This window comes from Cryptomeria japonica, chromosome 10 (assembly GCF_030272615.1).
Source record: "Cryptomeria japonica chromosome 10, Sugi_1.0, whole genome shotgun sequence".
Taxonomy (NCBI): Eukaryota; Viridiplantae; Streptophyta; class Pinopsida; order Cupressales; family Cupressaceae; genus Cryptomeria; species Cryptomeria japonica.
Genome location: NC_081414.1, coordinates 388,323,287 through 388,349,054, shown reverse-complemented (window position 1 = coordinate 388,349,054; position 25,768 = coordinate 388,323,287). Strand labels below are relative to the sequence as shown.

The following is a 25,768-nucleotide window of genomic DNA, read 5'->3' as shown; positions in this document are numbered from 1 at the left end:
TAGATCTGAATGCTTCCAATGCTGGTATCTACTGGTATATGCCTCCTAGTGCCGGTTTATGACTTCCATCATATCTTGTTGTCATCAATGACAACAAAATGAATCCAATGAGTGTCAATTGCCAACAGGGTCATCGACAAAGGTTACGGTGATAAAGGATGCAACGAGGTTGGAATTTTGACCTCTCCTCATCAAACAAACATGTCGCCTAGCGACAATGGAGAAATCTTGTCTTGTTGATAGTCGATGAGGCTATCGGTAAGACTTATCTTGATGTACACTGCCAAAGTAAAATGCATCGGCAAACATTAAGATGATAAATAAAGGGTCATCAGCAAAGGTTATGGTGATAAAGGATGCAACGAGGTTGGAATTTTGACGTCTCCTCGTCAAACAAACATACCACCTAGCGGCAATGGAGAAATCTTGTCTTGCTGATAGCCGATGAGGCTATCGATAAGACTTATCCCGATGGACACTGCCAAAGCAAAATGCATCAACAAAGGTTATGACGATAAATAAAGGGTCATTGGCAAAGGTTACGGCGATAAAGGATGCAATGAGGTTAAAATTTCGACGTCTCCTCGTCAAAAAAACATGTTGCGGGTGCATAGAAATTTCCGACGTGGTGTCATCTAAATTTTGATGTGAGTCTTGTTGTCAAAATCACTGACGAAAAAATAGCGACAAACAAATACGTCAGAATTTTGACGTTTAGTTGTCTGAGTTCCGACGAACGATTGTCGGAAAACTACTCCAAATGTACTAGTGCATGTTAGCCTGCATGTAACCGATTGATTATCGGATGTTCTATGATGAATGTATGATGATAACCAGTTGGTTATCGGAGGTTCTAAGATGATATTATGATCTGATTCTGTAATATTTCAATATTTTACTATTTCTTCCATTGTCTTACTCTTGTTGCATGACCTAGTCAATTCTCTTTGAGGACCCAATAGATCATGGTTGCACCAAGTGGTATCAGAGCTGGTTATGAACCTGTTGATGGAGGAAGAACCAGTGGAAAACCTTGAGGCACTCCTTTGGGTGGACAGATCATCAATTGGAGGTAGGTTGCAGGTTGGTCTAGTAGATCACTGAGGAGAGGCAACTGAAATCTATAATCAGATCGCCGAGTTGAGGCAGTTCATTAGAGCAAGGGAGGAGATGTCACCTAGAAGGATGAACCCCCAGAGGGTAGAGTAGATGATGGAGGATTTCAAGAATGAGATGAGGAATGAGATCCAGAACGCATTAGCTGGTTTGCAGAGGAATCCAAAGTTTGAGGATGAATATGAAGAAGCTAGAGAAGAGCTTGAGGTGTAAGAGGCTAAAGGACCGGAAGATGGAAGAGAAGAAATATTTCTGAGAGCAATGGCACAAGCAAGTAAAATGCATAAAGTTGAGGTTTCAAACTTTTCCGGGACGCTGAATCCGGAAGATCTGATTGATTGGATCGGAGAGTTGGAGGACTACTTCGAGTTTGAGGATATCAAGGACTCGCAGAGAGTCTGGTTGGCATAGACTAAGTTGAAAGAGTTGCAGAAAGACAAAGTGGAGAATGGTGAAATGAAGATCACCCAGTGGAGACAGATGGTAGCAAGATTGAAGACTAAGTTCATATCAGGAGACTATGAGTTGGAATTGTTCAAGAAGTTGTAGAACCTGAAGCAGAGAAACATGTGTGAAAGAGTATACCAAGGAATTCTACAATGTGATGATCAGATCTAGACATAGAGAGATGGATAGAGAAAAGGTGGTGAGGTACATAAATGGACTTGCATTTAACATTCAATATGAGATGAGTATGTTGAAGATTTCCATAATTGAGGAAGCTTACCAGTATGCTTTGAAGGCTGAGGAGAAGGTGAGAAGAAGACAACATAATAACCCTAGAGGGAAGGAGAGATGCAAAGGATGGATGAGTGGCAATACAAAGAAGTAGAATGTTGAAGAAGATTCAAAACCTAAGTGGAATAAAGAACCGGATCAGAAAACATAAAGGAAAGGGAGCGGTAGTATCAGCAGAGAATTTTTGGGTAGATGTTTCAAGTGTGGAGAAAACGGACATAGAGTTTATGAATGTAAGCAGGGAATGGCAAGAAGTTGTGTGGCAAATGAGGATCAAGAAGCTGAAGTTACCAGAATTGAATGTGCACCAGAGCAAGGAGAATCCCTTATGTTCAGAAGAGTCATGGCTCATGATGGAGCAGAGAAATGAAGATATTAGACCTACTCAGAGAAGGAGTCTTTTCTGGACTATGTGCAAATCAGGTGGCAAGTGTTGCAATGTTATTGTGGATAGTGGGAGTAGTGACAATTTGGTATCTGAGGATATGGTAGTGAAGATTGGATTGAAGAGGCTTAAGCACCCTTGTCCTTACAAGGTAAGTTGGTTACAAGATGATCAAAAGTTAGAAGTAAAGGAGCAGTGTTTGGTGAGTTTTAATATTGGACCTTTTAGGGATGAGGTCTTGTGTGATGTTGTATCTATGAGTACTTGTCATGTTTTTTGGGGAAGACCTTGGTAGTTTGATAGAGGAGCTATCTATGACTATAGAAGAAACCTAATCACTATTGAGAAGGATGGGAAAAAGTTCACATTGGATTGTTCGAAGGAGAAAGAGAATGAGGTGAAGAATCTAAGTCTTGAGAAAATTTGCAGTGCTGAGAAACTAGTTGCAGAGGTTATTTCGGAAGGTGGCATGAATTTTCAAAAGGATTTGATAGATAAGTTTGATAGATAGATGGAACCATATGGCAGTAAGGTTGTGATAGTGAACCAGATGAAGTCTTGTTGCAGAAACAAATAAGAGTTGTAGAAGAAAGAGAGCAATAAGTAGAGATAGTGTGCAGATCTGAAGCAAGGGAAGAGAAATAAAAAGATTCGGGAGTTAGAGAATCCGGTTGAGGTTTGCAGATAAGGAAGATGTTTGGATAAAAAATGAGCATTGAGTCTATATCCCGAGTCCTTTTCGATGTTCATGAGTTGCCTCTCATGGAACATCTCTTTCTACCTGGGGTGTCTGATGTAGGAACATCCCCGATCTTTGAGCAATCTTGCATCAACCAAAAATATTTCCTTTTGTTTAGTTCTTGTTCAGTTCAATGTGCAGTTTTGTGTGTTCCTATTGGTATATTCTAGTAGTTGCTTGCTTTTCATTGCAGATCATATTTTTGGTTTCCAGGCTGGTTCTTGTTCTTAATTCCATATTCTCAGATCATTTGGATTCTTTTCCGGCAAGATATTGCTTCCGGTTTGACTGTTTATGGGTTCTGGAGCAGTTTTGGGCTTACCGGTTGGAGATTTCTTCTTTTCCAGAGTAGTTTCTTGTTGTGTGGATCTATTTGGGGTCTTGCCTGATGTTCCTAAGTCCTTGGCTGACCTTCTTGTTGATCTGCACTTCTTGGTGGTTCTTTTCCAGAGAATTTCCTTTCATTCTTGGGGCCGACCTATTTACACATTTCATTTTCTAGTCTTGGTGAATGTAATCTTTTGTGACCAACCCGAATATGTTTTGGAGGGTATATATATGGTATTATGTGATCATCTGTAGGGCAGTCGATCAGTGTGAGATTCTAGATTCATGATTAGAGATTTAGAAGACTCTGAGAGTTCCAGATGGATTGTAATATGGCATGTTAGCCTGCATGTAATCGGTTGATTATTGGATTTTCTATGATGAATGTATGATGATAACCGGTTGGTTACCGGAGGTTCTAAGATGATATTATGATCTAATTATGTAATCTTTCAATGTTTTAATGTTGCTTCCGTTGTGTTACTCTTACTACATGACTTGGTCAGTTGTCTTTGAGGACCCACCGGATCATGGCTGCACCACTCATGATGTAGAGTACTCTTAGACCATTAAAATCGATAAGCAAGAACACTTGCAACCTTCTTCATTGGATGAGACCAATAAGGTAATTGACCTAATGTTTAAATCAATGAGAAAATGGATGTAAAACGTGGTTGTAGACCCATAAAAAATTTCATTAAAAAGTGTCCTTTTATCAAAATCTCAATTTTCTAATCATCATCAAGGTGGATCCATTCTTTAATAATCTTATTTTCCAATATAATATCCATATCATCCATTATTTTATATTATTCAAAATATTATTATATTTCATCATTATTCATTAAAATCAATATATATTCTATTATTCATCCATTTAATAACATATAATCCATTTTATTTATTTTAAATAAAACCATTTTCTCAAACCCCTCTCATATCCACATCATCCCTTATTTATAATATATCACCTCTATCTATTACACTTATCTATGCATGTGGGACCAACACCTCCGAGCTAATCTTTTATCTCACATTCACTCTAATATTGGATCCACCCCTGAGAACATCTATAAATACCTTGCTCCTTCTCATGTCTAAGCCTGGCAAATGTCTCTATCATTTGCATACTTGCATTTTTGAATCTTTCCTTTTGCATTCTATTTTTCTATTTGATCATTTTGTTCATCATCTCATTGATATGATGGATCGATATCTTTTGTATCCATCCATCATAGCTTATTTTATTAAAACATATTTAAGAGACTACGTTTTGCATGCATGTATGCCTTTCAAGTCTCTTAAAAATGTTGCAAGTCTACTTATAAAGGGAAAACATTTTCAGAAACCTACAACGCCCCTCTTTTTATCGCTGCATGTGCTTGGTGAAATGAATTCATTTGCCTTGTCTTTAAATTCAAAATCTAAAAATTATCCCCACGTATTCCATTCTTCTCTAAAATTGAAAGGTAATGATTCTGGAATAAACTTTTTTAGGATTTGGTTTTTTGTTCTTTCCTTAAAAAGTAGTTTTCGTTTTTATATGTGGTTTTTGTTTTTTATTAGTTTTTTTTAATTTGTTTTTATTTGTTTTTTTTTTAAATTAGTTCTTGGTTTAGATTGTTAATTTAGGTTAAGTTTAGATTTGTTTGGATTAATTTTTAGATTTCTATTTGTTAATTTAGATTAAGTTAAGATTTAGATTATTTTGTATTAATTTAGATTGATTTTATAGTTAGTGTTTTTGGTTTCAATAGCATTAGTTAGCATTTTTTTTGTTAAGTGTGTTAGCATTTTGATTTTAGTGAGTTTGTCTTGGTTAGTTTTTTATTGTTTTCATTAGTCTTGTTGTTATTATCTTGTTTGTTCGAGTCTTGTTAGTGCATTAGTAGTGTGAGTTTTTGTTATTAAGTTTATTTGTTGTCTTTTTTATTTTCAAGCTAATCTTGCATCCCTCTCATGTGTCGAAGATCATATCCTAAAACTATGGATGTTGTTTGATGTAGGACGTTTGATGAAGACTTGATTTTGGAACCGATTGTCTGTTAGTTTAGCGAACACTTCAATTGGTGCTTTAAAATAAACCAATGTCTTGAGCAATAGGCTCTTTTTGTTTTGCCTTTTAGAGGGTCTGCCTCCTAAGAAGCCCTTAAGGCTCGGTGAGAGGGAACGACCCAAGTGGCAATAGGCTAAAGTCAAGCCCTTCCAAGCCACTATAAACAAATGTGTTTGTGACGAAAGTTGCAAGCGATGAGTGTTATATGTTTCCATAATGGCATCATGTCTCCCTCAAAGCCTGTGTGGCATGTAAAAACTTGTAAAGGGGTCAGTGCAAGAAGTTGAGTTCACTTTTTGGCCAAAAAGTGGAAGTGCTTTCCCTGATTTTTGGATTTTGCCACGTTTGAGCTAAAAATTTGAAGCACTTAGAGATTGAATCTTGAAAAAAGTCAGTATACAAAATATAGCCCTTGGAGTCTATTTTCCAAATATGTAATTTATTTTAATACCCGATAATTGAAATTGACTTTCAAAAGGGATTTCTAAAAAACCACTTTTTAAAAATGCATGTTTCAGGACCATACCATGCACGTGTACGGCCCATTTTTTTCAAACCCTCTTGGGAAATGATTTGTGACATACTATAAAGATTGATGAGCATATTTTTTGTAATTTTTTTTAAAAAAAATTTAATTAATTTTTTATGGGCCCTAATTGTCATTTTAAAAACTTGTCGTGTATGACACACATAATTTGACCTAAACTTATCATTTTTTGAATTTTTTTTTTAAATTGAATTTTTTTGTGTAGATTGATGACATATAATTTATTTTTCAAAAAATGTAAAAACAGAAAAGTTATTAAATAAACAAGATAAATTGACATTTCAAGTTAATGGACTAGATTGAGTACAAATTAATTGAAAAATATAAAGAATAATCAAATCTTTAAAAAAATTACATATTTGGAATCTACACGGTGTAATCTAAAATGGGTTTTAATTTTGTTAAAAAATTGTATGATAATGGGCATCAAACATATGTCAGAAGTTAGTATTTCACCATGTCATTGATACAACCTTGTACTTGCAAGTCCAAGGCTAAGGGTTGGGCATTCCATGCCTTTCCTGAACCAATACCCGATGCAAATGACAGGCTCTATTTTCAAAATTTAAGAAAATGGTGCCACGTTTTGTTTTTTACTTAAATAACAGACCCTCATTATGTTTTTAAATAGGGCCCCATTCCCAGTGGCACGCTTTCCAATGCATGCACTTCCCCCTAAGTGGGACTTAACTTTGTGTACTTACCTAGAGTGTAACCTCTATAGGCTAGGAGGCCTCCTTTAATGAAGTGGAAAATGTTGTTGATTATGGCACTCATACTGTTGCCTTGACTACAACCCCTTGTGTTTAGATTTGCCAAAAAACCTTCTACTTGTTGACTCTGGCATTGTGATACGTGCATGCCGAAGAAACCCCTCATGTGCCATCCAATTTGAGATAGTAAATTTCTTGGGAAGTGATGACCTACGAAATTCGAAGCTTGGTATGCTTGAGAAGTGAGTGTCGTGGAGTAGAGCCAATGCTACCAAGCTTCTAACTATCCAACTGAATGTGGTATTCTATTGCAAATGGATTCAACAAGTATTGCCCTGACCAACCTTAGGATTTGCGCTTGAATGTGCTTTTATTTCATTTCAAAATCAAACAAACATTCTATTTGTCGTGTTTTCTGAGTGTGTGCAAAACTAACAAGAACATTTCACAATCAACACCACACATGAAACTGACACCTTGCAAAACAAAATTGTCATTGAAACATTGAACATGTGTTCTCAAAACAAGCATTATAAATCTCATGAGACATCATTTTCTAGTTCTAATCTTTTAGGTTCTTGCATAGTTGCATCATCACACATTTAGGATGTTGGCATATGTGCAGAGCATGATGACATGATGATAGTGTATGTTGTCATTGATGTCAATATGCTGAAGTATGAACCGGCATATTGTAGTAAGCTAAATGGCAATAGAACCGGTATGATGATGTAAACCAGTAAATGTGAAGAAGTGAAGTGGTATGTTTGTTCAAGGTGAACCGATATGTTGGAATGAGAACCAGTATATGGAAGTTTTGTATCGGGGTTTCATTTGGCATGACTATCAGTTGGTAGTCTCAGCTTCAGGGTTTCCGGTTGATGCATTCCAAGCTTGTGTGATTCAACCAATGACATCTTGTGATGAGTTAGCATTGTAATGAAGACCAAATAGTGTTGCCACGTCAGTCTTGTGCGCATGAAGGATTTCCTTGAGGATCTTGCATGGAGATTGATCCTATCTACCTCAGGAATGTGCGAAGTCTCTGTAAACGGTGGAGAGCCTGTGATGAGTTATCAGCTTCCTGAAGCAGCAAAGAATGAATGTTGGAGAACATCTTGAGATCTGTTCAAGACTATTGTATTTGATGCAGTGTGATTAACGGTCAGCATTGAACCGACTGAATTGTTAAACTTAAATGTTTAGGGTTTAGGGTTTATGCTACCGGCCTATATGTTTCCTATAAGGTTGTTGATGTTTTTCATTTTGAAGTTGTTGGCAAATATTATGTGTGTATCCAAGTGAAGAGATACTTGATTCTTGCCAGATTGGAGAAGTGTTTTGATACCTACAGAGTGTGATTGCAGAAGAAAAGGAGCTAAAGTGGATCTGCCTTGGCATTGTGTGCTATTATCAGATCAGTGTATTACCTGTTGACTTCTAACCATTTCAGCAGTTGGAAAATCCCTTAACCAGGTAGCTTTAACAGGCTTTTGTGTAAATCCTTTAACAGGGTGACTCAATTCAATGAGTTATTCAAATCCTCTTGCGAGGTAACCTTTAAAAGGGTTCTAACCTTTAACCGGGTATTTAGCCATCCCTTAACTGGGTGATCCCTAGCAGGATCCGTTCCTAGCAGAACCTATTGTAAAGTCTTTAACCGGACTAGGCTCCTAACAGAGCAGACTTCAAAAGAGTTCAAAGAATAGCTTGTGGGTATTCATCCCCATCGTGGTTTTTCCCATAGGGGTTTCCACGTGAAAAAATCAGTGTGCCATGTGTGATGCTTTTCATGTGATGCTTTGATATTTTTTGTTAAGTGGTAAAGTATGTTGAACTGGCAGTCATTATATTTCTAATGATATATTACCTATTTATGCATAAGGGTGAAGTGGAAATGAGATAGTAGATTGTGTAGAGATCTAAGTGTTTAATGGTTTATGCTATTCATGCTCTCACTGTGTGTAACCAGTAGTGCCCTGATTTAGACCAGTGTTATGGTTTACCAGTTAAGTGCAGTCTTTGCAGTCAAACTAGTTGAGGGAAAGTTTTTATCTACACTGATTCACTCACCCCCCCTCTCAGTATTGGTTTGGTACTTACTGTTCATCATTATTCATCATAGGACCTTGCATACCACCCTTAGATCATACACTTGCATACTTCCTTTAGGTCTTATCCTTGCATCATATCCTTAGGTTCCACCATTAAGTCAAACTTTTGCATAGAACCCTTAGGTCAAACATTTGCATACCACCATTAGGTTATACCCTTGCATCATTCCCTTGGATCATACCCATAATATTTTCTTAGCCTTACATCATTTTCTTAGGACACACCCTTGATCCTCACACACCTTCATTAGGGTATACCTAAAGTCTTGCATATACTTCCACCAACCCTTTAGGACATAACCCCACCTCTTGCATACTTTCGTCATTCCTTTAAGACAAAACATTAAATCTTGCATAAGTGTCTTAGCTAATTTCATCATTGGTCCTAGCATTTCATTTATTCATATCCTTAGTACTTGCATACCAAATCCAAAAAAACTAATAAAAAAAAGAAAAAGCATTGCTTGCACTTAGGATTTCTTGTCTTAGGTTTGACATCAACTTTTGATTATTAATCACCCTTATCACTTGAGGTGCATCTTCCTTTAGTTAGGGAACCTATCAATGTCTTTGAGTTGGTATTCCGCTTGGAGTTCATCATCTCCTATCATAGCATGCCCTCTCTTTGATCACTTATCCTTGTGTCTATCCATCATAGCACAAGTCAAACATCACATTGCAAATATTTTTAGATCTAGATTATCCTTATTCCTTGCATCAAACATCATTCATCCTCATATGTCATTTAGGGTTTGGTTTCACATCACTTTCCTATCATATAGATCTCATTTTGCATCAATCCTTTAGCACATTCCCATCCCAATCATATCACATAGATTATATTTTTGCATTGATCCTTATCATATCCCAATCTCACATATTTTGCACCTTAATATTTGCATTGATCCTTAGTTACATCCTACTCACTCATATCATACAGTTCCCCCTTTTCACTTTAGGGTTTGCATCATACCTTGAGTCTCATTCATTACCATATCTATAAACTTTAGGTCAAAGATCAGAACTATCATAAATCTCCATGGCTACCTTATCTCAACAAATTCAAGATCTCAAGAGAGAAATATATGACATTCAAGTCTATAAAAACCATCAATGACCCCTCTTGAGAGAAAAATTCATGATAGAAAGAGTGACAAACTTCAAGGAATGCTAAAATAACTATATAAGGTGGAACAACAAGTAATTTAAAATCAAAAGCCAAACCTCAAGAAAGATCACATAACTCTTTCACCAATACAACAAGTAATTTCTTCCAAGTATCCCCTAGATAGAAAGTTTACACCTTTGGGGCAATCTATTGAGTCATTTTTGAAAGAGATTCTTGAGCACAATCTTATCATATTTCCTAACAAGACCACATGGAGATGTGAATTTTTGAGTAATTATTGTGCATATCGTAGAAATAACAAACATAAGACTTTAAAGTGCATGGAATTAAAACTTAAAATTCAAGACCTCCTTGATAATGGTGTTATTGAAATTCAAGATCTTAATGATTCACCTAAGGAGAAAATAGATGTCATTACCAAGAATGATCAAAATTATGAACCCATGTCTAGTGATGGCCCATATGTAGCCTCCATCTCTTCCATGATGTCTCCATCTTGTAAGGCTTCTCAACAACAATCCATAACACATCCCTCAAACAATGAACCTAATGATGAAACTTCTCATGTTGACCCTCAAGGGCTATCAACGGTACAAATCTAGGATAATCTATTTTTTCATACAAATCCTTTATACAATTCAGATATCTTAGATCCTATTCCATCATGCACTCCAATTCCAATCATACCCACTCTAGAAGGCCCCATAAAAAATGCTTCCCCATCATGCAAAAACATGAGTACCTTCCAAGAATCCCCCATGCATATAAAAAATACTACCCCTTCCTTATAAGTGGCTCCATATCAAGAGGATAATCTGAAAAATAAAGAAACAAGTCCTATCATAGATCAAGATCAAGACACCAAAACTCTCCAATCCCATCCAATGGTTGAAAAATATCCTACCTCCCTATAATCCCACGATGATCCCCTTATACCTTTCCATTTCTTCCAAAATGATCCCCTTCCATCTCAAGAGAAAAGCATCATTCCAAATCCTATTCCTAATCCACTTCCTAAGAAATATCATGATGCCTCTTCCACCTTGTCAAATGATCCTATTCAAAATGAAGAGTCAAACACCCATCCTACTCTATCCAATGGTCCACTTCCATGTCAATATCAAATTATCCCTTTATTCCATTGTCATAATTCTCCATGTTTACCTCAAGAGTCCATCCATAGCCCATCATGCTTATAAATCCCTCACATGATCCTATCATTCCTTGCAAGCCACCTCAACCTCAAAATGGACTTGCCTCTAGAATCAAAAGTAAGAAGAAACCCTTTGTTAAAAAAATCTTCCAAAGCATGCATTATCAAAGAAAAGGGTTAGATGTCTAAGAAAAAGGTATATTAGAACTCCCTGATATAAAAGAAAATCTCAATGATTATAATGGATACATTTCTCACTCTCAATATTTTGGTATCCCTCATAAATCCTACATTTCTCCAATTAAATCCAAATGCACACCTTTTGGATCATCCAAATCTATTTTGGGTCCCTATCTACCAAAATTAAAGCCTTCAAACCTTTCATCTATCTTGGGTCCCTATATCCCTCCATCTCCTATCCATTTTACCCCTAGCTTTCAATCTACTAACCTTATCATAAGTCAAGATCAACAAAGGCACACATCCTTGAGAACCTTCCAAAAACCTACTCGTTGCCCATTTTCATCACGACTCAAATAGGTAGAGCTGAATTGCATTCATTCATATTGAAAAGGTACACAAATGTTCTATTGAACATCATTGATCTAAGTTTGATTACATATATTATTTTTAGTTTTTGTGTAAATACATAAAACAAAGGATTATTCTACATTTGCATAAATTTGGTATTTGTATTCATAATGTAGAGTCCCACATAAGTTGTGGGATTAGCCTCATTTGATTCATGATGCATGAAACAAGTAAAGAATACATTTGATAAATGTAAATGGTATAGCTAACTGTAATGAAAAAGACAGAAGGGAAGTGTTCCATCATTGCCTACGTGATGATATCTGAATTTTTGTCTTCCTTTAGGTATGGTTGAACGTCTCAAAGAGGGCAGCTCCAGGTTCTCCTAGTTCTACAAAAATGAATAAAAGAGAAAAGGTTAGAGAAAACTCCAAGCAATGATGAAACAAATGCAATCTGCACTTCTACATCACAATTAAATATATCACATACAGTCATCAGAGGCATCCATTAAGTGTTTAGTCATCAAGATCAGAATGAAAATAAGGAGTTCAAGTTCTTTGAAGCTTTTAGCTTCATTAGGTTTTTGCTAATATGTTTGTTCACTGTGCAGGCATAAGAAAAGTCTTGATGCTAATTTATGAATTATGCATGTGGGATAAAATGGGCTCTCACAAGGTTTGAGCTCAGCGTGCAAGTAATATAGAGACAAGGAGATACAATATAAGAATATCACTGTCCAAAATGTGATAGAAAGTGCAATATAAGAATATCACTGTCCAAAATGTGAAAGGAGGAATAGAAATGTAGCAGTAAACAACTACAAACGGATATGATGCAATGATTTTCAATACACATGTCACTGTCAAAATGTGATAGGAAAACACAAAAAATGCACAGCTACAGGAGAATATAAGTTACTTTGATAACAAGTACAAGACTGAGCATTCAATGTCAGTGTGTGCAACATTGAAGAAGTGATAGCCCATGCCTAAATACCACTAATGTTGTCATGTGAGTGGTAACAACAATACAACATATCACTATCAAAAATGTGACAAAAAGTGTAATAAAAGAATATCATTGTCCAAAATGTGACAGGAAGGACAAAAGTGCAGCATATACAACATTCAAATATGCATACATTGAGAACAGTAAAGCTAAAACAACACTGTACATCTGCAAATATATATGTTACAGTGAGCTTCAGGCATCTATGGCAGAATAAAGCTTTTCTATTTGCATTTTTTTTCCAGATTAATGTCAAAATATGATGAGACAATGACAAGGTGCAAGTTAGATGTTGTATTTTTTGTGTGTGAGAAATACAATCATTAAAAATGAAAGGTGACTATAGTTGTGTAAGAATTCCATAGAATGATCATAGCCGATATACATTTTGGAGTTTTTCAAACCCAATATTTTGTAATTACAACTTTTGGCCATGAGGTTCGGCCTTAGGGTTCCTGAGAAAAACAAAATAAAACCAGGAACTTTTATTTTCCTTCATGGGTTTTCGCTCATGTATCTCACAAAGAAGCAATAGAAAGGGAATCAAGTTGTAACCCTTATCGGGTTTTTATACAATGAAATGCCAAAAATTCAGTGCTTCAACCATGAAGTGGCCTCTAAATGTGTTGATCAGAAGTAAGAAAAATATAATACCACTTTGAGATAAAAAAAAAACCCCAAATGCTTTTTAGGGTTCGAAGGAGAAACAAACAGAGAAGGATCAGTTCTTTCATAAGAAACCCAAAAATCAAGAAAATACAGATCTATATGCATATCGTGCCATTTGCACACTCATTTTCTCAGAAAAGCACAAAGGAAACCGAAAGTTATTGCATGAACAACAAAACATAGCACTAAAAGATGCAATGTATAGGGTACTTGTCAAAGAGGAGCCAGTAACTGTTATTAACTCTTGCAAACTCCAGCCTCGCAACCTGTTCGAGCCCAGACAGCCAATGGAACCACTACTTCTCCAAGCATGGCGGCCAGGCTTCTCGTGAAGCTTCTTGAAAGGAAGTGTTTGAATGGATGATTTTAGGGTTTGAAAACCCTTTACTTCACTTAAGTTTTTTTTAAGAGAATAAACTTTTGCATATATGATGACTCAGTCGTGGGGTGACTCTAAAACCCTTACATCTTTAAGACTTAAAACTTTGTAAAAGATGCTTTTTTACCCTACATATGCGAATTATTAATTAATATATTAATATTGGCAAATAAAACAACAAATCATGTGCCAATATTAGTATAGTAATTAATAATTATTATTATTAATTATTTTCACACACATATATAGGAATATTTGTAATATCTATATCCTTATGTGTGTGTGTGTGTGTGAAGATAATTAACATTAGCATCCTAATAAGCACTTTGAGTTCGGTCTTTAGCATGTAGACACAAAATAAAAAAATTGTAAAATAAATATCTAAGTTGGATAAATTATGAATCCACTTAGTGTTTATTATGAATGTGTCTTAGATATTTACTTTAAAAATCTTCCTAGTATGCATACATGCTAAAATATCAAACTCATCATGAGGAGAAGTCATCATGTAGTTTGGGGTCAGATTTGAGCTTGAGTGCAGATTTACATGAATTTTTCTCATGATTTTGAGGTGATAAGACTTGAGTTTGAGTGCCACATGGGTCAACCTTTAGTTGACTAAGAGTTTAATCTGAGTTACCCACATTTTTGCATGATTTGAAGCCTATTTTGGTGGCTTTTTGTTTCTCCTCGAGGATCAATCTTTAGAGAGGATATTTTTAGTGGGGGTTCATCTTCAATTGATTTGGAGTCATCTTTCCTTTGCCTTTTGGAAGGTTTTTTGTATAAAGTGAAAAAGTTTTATCTTTTTTTCAGTAGTTCTTGATTATTCTCTTGTTGGTTTTTGCAGAGAATACATTCTTGTAGCTCCTGTTGCAGTTTTATGATAGAATTTTGAATAAAATCATCAACTTATGCCTTATATCTTTTGAGTTCATTTTTTATTCATGATTGAGAGTTAGTTTATTGTGTTATTGTCTAAATAACCTTTAAGGTTTCTGTCTTATTTGTAAATCACAGGTTGTGCATTGTGATTATTTGATTCATTTGGTTGATTGTGAAAGTCTTCTTTCCTTTCAATTTCCTGAGTTGAAATCCTTTGCACAAAATATTTATGTGTTGTGAACCAGAAGTTCATTTGTGCAGATTGATGTTTTAGGAGTGTATTTCTGTAATTTTGAGATATCATATTGGTGCATCACCTTAGTTTAGCATTTGCAAAAATCATTTTAGTTTCTATCCTTTTTCTTGATAAAGAATTTAGAGTTATTCATAGGGAGCCAGCCCTTCATCTGGAGGTTAATTCTCACTATAGGCAACCCACAGGCCTGAGAATTATCCCATGTGTCACCAAATTGCTTGAGCTTTCAGCTTGCACATTACGAATGTAATTTGAGTGATAACACTACCCACATGAACTCTACATATCATTCATATCCATCCATGAATCCTAATGCCATTGGAACACTACTGTATTTGGCACCAATTTTCAATGCATGTTTGTTGAAATTTCGATGAACTATTGTTGGATTATCGATGAAATACCCAACAAAATTTACTCACTTGTCTAACGTTCCTATTTTTCATTGAACTCTTGACAAAGTGGTGTCCCACGATGTCACAAAAAAAATGTGAGCGATTTTCATCAGAATATCGACGAAAATTTCGTTAGTCTTGTGACAAACAATCAACACAAAATATTGGTAATTACGACAAAAAATCGTCGCACATACAATAACTTCATTAGATATTTAAGTGGTTTGTTGCAATTGTAACGATGTGGAGCATGCCAGTTCAACAAAAATATTGTCGCACATACAACAACATCATCAGATGTTGATTTTGTAAGAGTCAAAAAATAAAGGATGTTAAATGGCGAATCTTTCACTGTTTCGCGTAGTCTAAAGACAAAAGTGAGGATTGTGAAATAGCAAACTCGATGCTATTTCGCAAAGGGCATCAACTACCACTTTGGAATTGGCAAAAATTTCACCATTTCAGAAGGAGGAATAAAGTGGGTTTGTGAAATTGCATCATAAACTTTAATGGGACAGTGCACACATTATCGATCAATATTTTTATCCCAAGCAATACAATACAAATTATTGATCAATATTTTATTTCCAAGAAATATGATAATGAATGAATTATAACCAATAAGAAGGGTCTAACAATACGTATATTCATGTGTATACTCTGTGTATGCTTTGCCTCTTCATATATCCATGTGTATGCTTTGTATTTTCAAGTGTATACTTTGTGTTTGTCTCTATATTTTTAGTTATTCTAGATAATGAGAATAACAAGAGTGAACCAAAGGGGATATGAAGGTCATAGACGTGTCATGCTTCTCACCTTTGTTTGAGAAAATTAAAATCAACATTGCTTGAGGACAAGAAAATTTGGGAAGGGCGGACTGTAATGTCCCTACTTTGAAATATAATTTAATAATTTAATAATAAATAATAATAATAAAATCAAGGATTAGAAACTGTAAACTTATTTCTTGGATTAGAAGAATAAAGGTATTTTCTTTGCATAAATTTACAGGATTTGGCATGAGGCTTATTGTACATGTGCTAAATCAATTTTGTACCTAGAGATAAATATATTACTGAGATGTTTTGAATACCCAATCCACTTTTAGACTTATCTAAAATTATGTTTGTTAATGAGATTAGACGGATTTTTTTCTTTTATCTAGATTTACTTTCCAAATTAAATTTATGATAACTCTCTAATTTTGAGACTACTGATTTAGGAGCTTTCAAAACAACCATGTAACAATTGGAAATGGTGTCAAGAGCTGATTTTATCTTTTGTATTCTAGATGCCATTGATAACCATTTGCCTTTCCAATTAGAGATCCTACTTTTTAAGGTTTGAATGAATTTCTGATAGTCTGAAGGTTTGTTTTGAACCATGAAGAAAGGAATGCCAAAGTGCTTTCAAGGTAAATCTATCATTGGAAGCGTAGGACCCTAGTAATATTAGCTTTTACAAGACAATTAGAGTTAAGGATGTATACCTTGGATTTGGATGAATTTATCTTTTGACCAAAATCTAATGAGTATCTTGCCAGCAAGGACTTAAGAGTTGAATAGGGAGAACTGTTATAAGGCACCCTACATAAATATATTTTCACCACTATCTCATTGTATGAATCTTTCTTCGATAACTAATTTGACTATACTTGTTTATATGATAAACCCTTAATATAATTATTGGTATCTTCTTATTCTATTTGCAGCTGCAAATCAATAGAGGTTAAAGGTCTTTGCTTCCAAAATCCGATCAACATCTAAAATCAGAACCTTATTTCATCATTTACCTTAGGGGACATTACAAATTTGTAAAATCGGAACCTTAAGGCACCCTACAAGATAGCGTTGAATAGGGAGAACCGCTATAAGGCACCCTACATAAATATATTTTCAACACTATCTCATTGTATGAATCTTACTTTAATAACTAATTTGACTATACGTGTTTATGCTCTGTAGTACATCGTTGGGTACTTTCTCTTGTAACAAAATGCTGAAGTTGGAAGGAATGCAAAGCGTGGTTGAACAATCTAATGACAAAATTTGACATCAAAAAAAAAATGTAAGAACCATAAAATTTTTGAGCAAACTCTATGAAAGAGAGAGTTGTATGTCTGAGCCCATACAAGTTAGGCAATCTTGTGAACGAGAGGTATTCCTATGGACTCCATGAGAGCTTATACAAATTTTCTGCCCCAAAAATCCTTACCCACTCAATGTAAAAAAAATTGTACTTTAGTATGTGCATAAGTTGGCTCCTCGAGGCATTTATACAAGTGGTCATGGAAGTTATGCAGTTGGTTTGACTTCTTATGTATCAAAGGATCTTGAAACTAGTAAAATAGTTCTAGAAAGTGGAGCACTGGTATTGAGTGATAGGGGTATTTGTTGCATAGACGAGTTTGAAAAGATGTCAAATAATGCTTGTAGCATGTTACACGAGGTTATGGAATAGAAAACAGTGTCAATTGCAAAGGTTGGGATCATAGCATTTCTTAATGCAAGGACATCAGTTTTAGCTTATGTCAATCCTAGAGATTCACGCTACAACCCTAGACTTTCAGTTATTGATAATATCCAAATTCCTCCAAAATTGCTTCCTACGTTTGATCTAATATACCTAGTGCTTGATAAAGTTGATGAACAAACAGATCGATGCCTTGCAAGGCATCTTGTTGCATTGCATTATGATGATCCTGAGGACCAAACACTAGGTGCATTGGACCTCCCAACCCTCACTTCATATATCACTTATGCAAGACAACATATACATCCTAAAATATCTGATGAGGATGCAAATGATCTAATCCGTGGTTATGTTGAAATGTGTAGGAAGGGCAACTTCCCTAACAATAGAAAAAGGGTTATCACAACAACACCTCGTCAAATTGGAAGGTTGATAAGAATTAGTGAAGGACTAGCCCGCATTCAATTCTCTGAGTGGGTCGAAAGGTGTGATGTGGTAGAAGCATTTCGCCTACTTGAAGTTGCACTTCAACAATCTACCATCGATCATTCAACTAGGACCATTGACATGGATCTCATCACTACGGGAGTTTCTGTTAAAGAATAAGATGAGCCAATCTTGTTTCTGTTAGGTCCCAGAGACAACTAAGAGGGGGGGGTGAATCAGTTGTCAAATAAATTTAAACCAAAAAATACTTAATCAACTTTATGCTTAGTATCGGTGAAATAGTTTGTTATACCGGTGGACAGTTTTATCAGATAATTGCAATACTAGTAAAGATTAATGTATGAAACAAAAAGACAAAGTCAACCACAACACATAACACCAATATTTGTACGTGGAAACCTTGTAAGGGGAAAAACCACAGTGGGAAACCTTACCCACAATCAGATGATACTACTGCAGATAGTAAGTGTATACAAATGGGGTCTACACATGCAGAAAGGCCAAGCGCCTAGAGCTCATTTCTCAAACACAAAATGGGAGTCACACTAACTACAATTGGATGGTTAAATCCAATAAGAATGTACTGCTCAAAATAGCATCGTCATATGTTGGATTCAGTACTGGTGTAGTTCTGATTGTCTTCACAAAAACCCTACTTCAACTTCAAATGATATCTGTGTGTATAGCTCTGCTTATTTTTGCATATACCTTCACACAATCCTTTTTCGCATTCCACATTCAATCTTACAAATAAGATCTTACATTTATACCATACCCTAAGACCAACTTTAGTAGGTTGGCTCTAAAGGATAATACAATAAAATAATTTTACAAATCAATTGATACCTGATGCAATAACTAATTCACCATGTCGACTTAATGCATTTACAACAATAATAAGTCATCTTCATAGCGTGTCATGCTGATCTGGAAAAGATAAACGTGTCGGAGTATAACCTGGACCTACTTGCTGGTAACAACAAATATGCAAATACGAATATGCCAATTAACAAAACTCCAAGACAAGGTGTTCACACGATGTCTTCAACATAACCAAGTGTTTTCCATGCCCTTCCAAGTGTCGGTGATCATTATATCCTGCCAGTGTACTAGATACCCGTGACTGTGCATAAGTCACTTGCTTGTCGGTGAATGTTGTTGATTCTTCAAAGTGCCAGAGTTGATAAGTGTTTAGTAGGTGTTGACATCAATGACAAAACCATACCAAAATACCAACAATCTCCCCCTTTTGCATTGATGGCAACACAAGATGGAAAAACCATCAAAGTGCCAAAACAGAAATGCCAAATACCAAAAACCAACAATCTCCCAAAAAGAGATCATAACCAGAAATCAAAATACAAATACAGAGAGTAATAATCTCTCCCAAATAACAATCTCTCCCCCTGGGAGCAACATGTGTTTTCCTTGTGTTTTTCCATACCAATCTCTCCTCCTTTGAGATCAAATGCCAAAGTTATTACCAAGCCAAGTTCATATACAAAATACCAATCAATTTAGTATACCAACTACTCCCCTTGAGAAGTAGCTTCCTCATCAAAGCCGAAGTAAAATATTTCTCTATTAATTCTGTCGGTTGATGACCAACATCAACTTCCTAAGATTCTACCGGTGGGGGTATGACTCCAAGCTGGTCTCTGAGATATTCAAAAGTCTTCTTAGGCAGAGGTTTAGTGAAGATATCTGCAATCTGCTCTTTAGTATTCACATAAACTAGTTTTATCTCTTTTGCTTCAACATTTTCCATTAGAAAATTCAGTTTGATAGAAACATGTTTGGTTTTAGAATGTAATACCAGATTCTTAGATATATCAATTGCTGCAGTGTTATCACAATAGATAGTAATAGGTTCCTTGCATTTTACCTTTATGTCTTTCAACATTTTCTTAAGCCATAATACCTATGTACAGTTAGTTGTTGCTACAACATATTCTAATTCTGTTGTTGATAAAGATGTACAACTTTGTTTCTTACTCAGCCAAGAAACTAGTCTGCTTCCAAGAAAAATGCTCCGCCAATGGTGCTTTTTCTATCATCCACATCTCCTGCCCAATTTGCATCTGTGTATGCACATAATTCAAAGTTTTCATCTCTAGGATACCATAATCCAAGATTTATAGTTCTTTGTAAGTACCGGAAAATCAATTTTACTGCTGATTCATGATTTTCTCTAGGATTACTCTGAAAACTTGAAACAATACATACTGCATTCATAATATCAGGTCTAGTTTGTGTCAAATAAAATAAACCTCCTATCATAGATTTGTATCTAGTTGGATTAACAGGTGTAGATTCATCCCTTAGTGATAGTTTGTCATTTGTAGTCATAGGTGTGCTTACCAGTTTATAGTTCTCCATTCCAAATTTCTTTAGTAACTCTTTTAAGTACTTGGATTGACTCAAGAATATACCTTTGTCAATTTGTGAAATCTACAATCCTAAAAAGAATTTTATTTCTCCAATCATAGACATTTCAAATTCTTGTTGCATTTTAATAGAAAAGTCTTTACACAATCCATCTTCTCCTCCAAAAATTATATCATCAATAAAAACTTCTATAACTAAGATGTCATCATTAGTCACTTTATAGTATAAGTTGTTGTCAGCATTACCTTTAGAAAAACCAATTTTCAAAAGATACTTATCCAATCTTGCATACCAAGCTCTTGGAGCTTGCTTTAATCCATACAAAGCTTTTCTTAACCTGCAAACCATATCTTTGTTATCTATCAAATAAAATCCATCAGGTTGTTCAATGTAAACTTCTTCTCCAAGATCTCCATTCAAAAATGCACATTTAATATCCATTTGATATACTTTGTAGTTCTTGTGTGCTGCAAAAGCCAAAAATAATTTGACTACCTCAATTCTAGCTACCGGTGCAAAGGTTTCATTGTAATCAATTCCTTCTTTCTGAGAATAACCCTTACACACTAGTCTTGCTTTATTTCTGATAACCTTACCATCTTCATTAAGTTTGTTTATAAATATCCATTTGGTTCCAATTATATTTTTATCTTTAGGCCGGGGAACTAATGTCCAAGTGTTATTCTTCTCAATTTGTTCTAATTCTTCTTCCATAGCTTTAGTCCAATATTTATCTTCACATGCCTCATTAACAGATGATGGTTCAATTTGAGAAATAAGACATACCTCTTCATTTGCCAATCTTCCTCTTGTCATAACTCCTTTGTACTTGTTTCCAATTATCTGATCTTCAAAATGATTCAGTCTTACATACCGGGATATCTTTGTTTGTTGTTGTTCCTCAGTTACTATGGAATTTTCAGATGATACCGGTGTAACTGGATCTTCATTCTGTACCGGTGGATTCAGTGTAGGTTCATTTGTCAAGATTTTTGTTGCCGGTTCAGAGTCTATATACCTTGAAGTTCCTCTGAATTGTTCATCAATCTTTACATTTGTACTCTTAACAATTTTCTGCAATCTTTTGTTAAAACATCTATATGCCTTGCTCTTAGATGAATAACCAAGAAATATTCCTTCATCACTTCTAGGATCAAATTTTCCAATATACTCATCTCTTTTGATATAACATTTGCTTCCAAATATTCTGAAATATTTAAGAGTAGGAGTAATACAAAACCATAGTTCATGAGGGGTCTTACCGGTTTCACCTTTGATGTGAACTTTGTTGAATGTATAGACCATTGTACTTACTGCCTCTCTCCAATATGCATGTGGTAGGTTTGCTTCTGATAACATACTTCTAGTTGCATCTAGGATAGTTCTATTTTTCCTTTCAACAACTCCATTCTGCTATGGTGTCTGAGGTGCTGATAATTGTCTTCTGATTCCATTCACTTCACAAAATGTATTAAATTCCTTAGATGTAAATTCTCCTCCTTGATCTGATCTTAAACATTTGATTTTCTTACCGGTTTCATTTTCTACCATTGCTTTGAATAGTTTGAACTTTCCAAGTGCTTCTGATTTTTCTCTGAGAAAAGTAACCCAACACATTCTAGAATAGTCATCAATGATTAACATGAAATGTCTATCACCTTGTAAGCTTTTAGTTCTAGCTAGACCACATAAATCAATGTGAATTAAATCAAGAACATTATTGGATTTTTCTGGAATACTTTTGAAACTAGCTCTAACTTGTTTTCCAAATTGACATTCCTTACATACTGTATTGTTAGGTTTGACAATTTTAGGTAAATCTCTAACTACCTTAGTAGTATTGACTTTTACTATGCAATCAAAGTTTACATGACAAAGTCTTTTATGCCATAGCCAACTTTCATCAATATGTGCAATCAAGCATGTCTTTTCACTATTATTCAAATGAAATATATTACCTCTAGTCTGATTACCGGTTGCAAATTCCAAACCAGTTCTATTCATGATTTTGCATTTTCCATTTTTGAATTGTAACTGAAATCCTTTCTCAACTAATTGACCAACACTCAAAAGATTATGCTTTAAACCTTCAACATAGTAAACATTGTTATTATTATGCTTACCATCAAGAGATATTGTACCCTTACCTTTGATCAAACAAGCTTTATCATCTCCAATTCTTACTAAGCCTCCATTGTATTCTTGAAAGTTCAAGAATTTACTTTTATCTCCTATCATATGATGCGAGCATCTTGAATCAATGATCCACTCATCCTTTACTTCAACTTTAGCTGCCAAGGCATGTTCTACCAGTTGAGCAGTAGGTGTCGATTGATCTTCTGTTATAGAAACAAAAACCCATCCATTGTCTATCGGATCCTCATCAAAATCATCAGTCACACCTTCATCAGCAATGTAACAAGATTTGTCTTTATTCTTCTTAAATCTGTATCTTTGATATTCAAGGTTAGGCTTGTATGTTCTTCTAGCTTCTTCTCTTAGTCTAGCATGTCTATCAGGGCATCTTGAAGCCATATGACCAATCTTATTGCAGTTGAAACATTTAAAGGGTGCTTTACCTTCATACTTACAACTGGACCTTTAGGCATTTTCCTTGCAAATAGTGCTTCAAGTTCTTTAAGTTCTTCATTTTCTTTCCCGCTTTCTTCAAGTTCTCTTGCATAAAAGGCTTTCCAATCAGATTTGTCAAATGATGATGCAAATGTGTTGATGCTTTAAAAACTAAATCTATCTTTATAGTAGCAACAGGACCAAATTCCTCAATTTCAAAAGCTGAAAGTTTTCCAATCAATGTATCCCTAGTTACTGATGTATTAGGCATTGTTCTTAACTCATTTGTAGCAGTAACCTTCATTTTATATGCCGGTGGAAATCCTCTTAAAAATTTTGAAACAATTTCATCTTCACTTAAAGTTCCTCCACAATATTTAATACCCAAAACAATTTCATTACTCTTTCCATAAAAGCAGAAATCCTTTCATCTTCTTCCATTTTTAGATGTTTATACCTAACCCGGAAGCTTTCAAGTTTTGCAATCTTGACTGTGGAATCTCCTTCATTTAGTGTTTCCAAATGATCCCAAATAGCTTTAGCAGTAGACTATCTGATAGTCCCATGATTTGTTGATCTGTTAATGTGCTCAAAAGTGCTTCTCTTGCTTTGCAATCATTTTCTTCATCTTTTCCCAATGTAGGTGGATTAGGCTGACCAGGAGTAGGAGCAGTATAACCATTCTTTGTAACATCCCAGATGTCCTTTCCAATCCAGTTTAGATATGTATCCATTCTGATCTTCCATATGCCATAGTTGGTTCCATCAAGCTTAGGACTATCCTTCCTGAAATAGTTAGTAGACATTTGATCTCCTCAAGCTGTTAAACTTCTGCAAAAAGAGGACTAGGCTCTGATACCAATTGTTAGGTCCCGAAGACAACTAAGAGGGGGGGGTGAATCAGTTGGCAAATAAATTTAAACCAAAAACAACTTAATCAACTTTCTGCTTACTATCGGTGAAACAGTCTGTTATACCGGTGGACAATTTTATCAAATAATTGCAATATCGATAAAGATTAATGCATGAAACAAAAAGACAAAGTCAACCACAACACATAACACCAATATTTGTATGTGGAAACCCTGTAAGGGGAAAAAACACAATGGAAAACCTTACCCACAATTAGATGATATTACTACAGATAGTAAGTGTATACAAATGGGGTCTACACATGTAGAAAGGTTAAGCGCCTAGAGCTCACTGCTCAAACATAAAATGGGAGTCACACTGACTACAATTGGATGGTTAAATCCAATAAGAATGTACTCCTCAAAATAGCATCTTCATATGCTGGATTCAATACCGGTGTAGTTCTGATTGTCTTCACAAAAACCCTCCTTCAACTTCAAATGATGTCTGCGTGTATAGCTCTGCTTATTTTTGCATATACCTTCACACAATCCTTTTTCAAATTCCACATTCGATCTTACAAATAAGATCTTTCATTTATACCATACCATAAGACCAATTTTAGTAGGTCGGCTCTAAAGGATAATACAATAAAATCGTTATACAAATCAATTGATACCCAATGCAATAACCTATTCACCATGTTGACTTAATGTATTTACAACAATAATAAGTCATCTTCATAGCATGGCATGCTGATCTGGAAAAGATAAACCTATCGGTGTATAATCTGGACCTATTTGTCGGTAACAACAAATATGCAAATATGAATATGCCAATTAACAAAACTCCAACACAAGGTGTTCACACGATGTCTTCAACATAACCAAGTGTTTTCCATGCCCTTCCAAGTGTCGAGGATCATTATATCCTGCCAGTGTACTAGATATCGGTGACTGTGCATAAGTCACTTGCTTGCCGGTGAATGTTGTTGATTCTTCAAAGTGCCAGAGTTGATAAGTGTTTAGTAGGTGTTGACATCAATGACAAAACCATACCAAAATACCAACAGTTTCATCAGTTAGGATTCTTATCATGGAAAAGATGTAGGCAGGGGGACCATCAACACATATAACAAAGTTACTGAAGGAAATGCACAAACAGGGATCCAAGGAAGTCAACCTCAATGATATTCGTAATGCAATTGGAAACCTTGTGAGTGAGGGGTTTGTTACAATCCACGGAGACAATGTTAAGAGAACCTGAAGGAATTTTAAGGATGGTACATCACCCATATGATAATTAGTAACAGTGTATTTCATAAAACTAATGTCTTAGTTTTGTGACAAACTGTTTAATATGCTCTGTAGTACATCATTGGACACTTTCTCTTGTAACAAAATGATGAAGTTGGAAGGAATGCAAATCAACCATGTACAATCTGATGACAAAAATTGACATAAAAAAAAATAAAAATGTAAGAACCATTAAATTTTTGGGAAAACTCTATGAAAGAGAGAGTTGTATGCTCGAGCCCATACAAGTTAGGCAATCTCATGAAGGAGATGTATGCCTATGGACTCCATGAGAGCTGATACAAATTTTATGCCCCAAAAATCCTTATCCACTCAATGTAAAAAAAACAAAGTACCATTTCAACCATGTGTAGTAAATTGAAAGGATTTGATAGTAGATTTGACGATTAATGGGAGTTGACCAAACTATAGAATGCAACACTTGTTGGCAATCGACATTCAATTGATTGGTTTCAATATGTTGTCATTGATGGCAACATGTCTCAGCTTCAAATTTTGGTTTGGTTGTTTACCGGTAGACACTTCACTGACATACACGCCAACAGGTATCTTCACCAGTAGGAGGAATTCTTTGGG

General features: G+C 35.2%; 1 pseudogene; it reads left to right on the top strand.

Moving 5' to 3' along the window:
* Window positions 1-2,120: 2,120 nt before the first annotated feature.
* Window positions 2,121-25,194, top strand: LOC131038523 (DNA replication licensing factor MCM4-like; annotated as a pseudogene).
* Window positions 25,195-25,768: the final 574 nt, after the last annotated feature.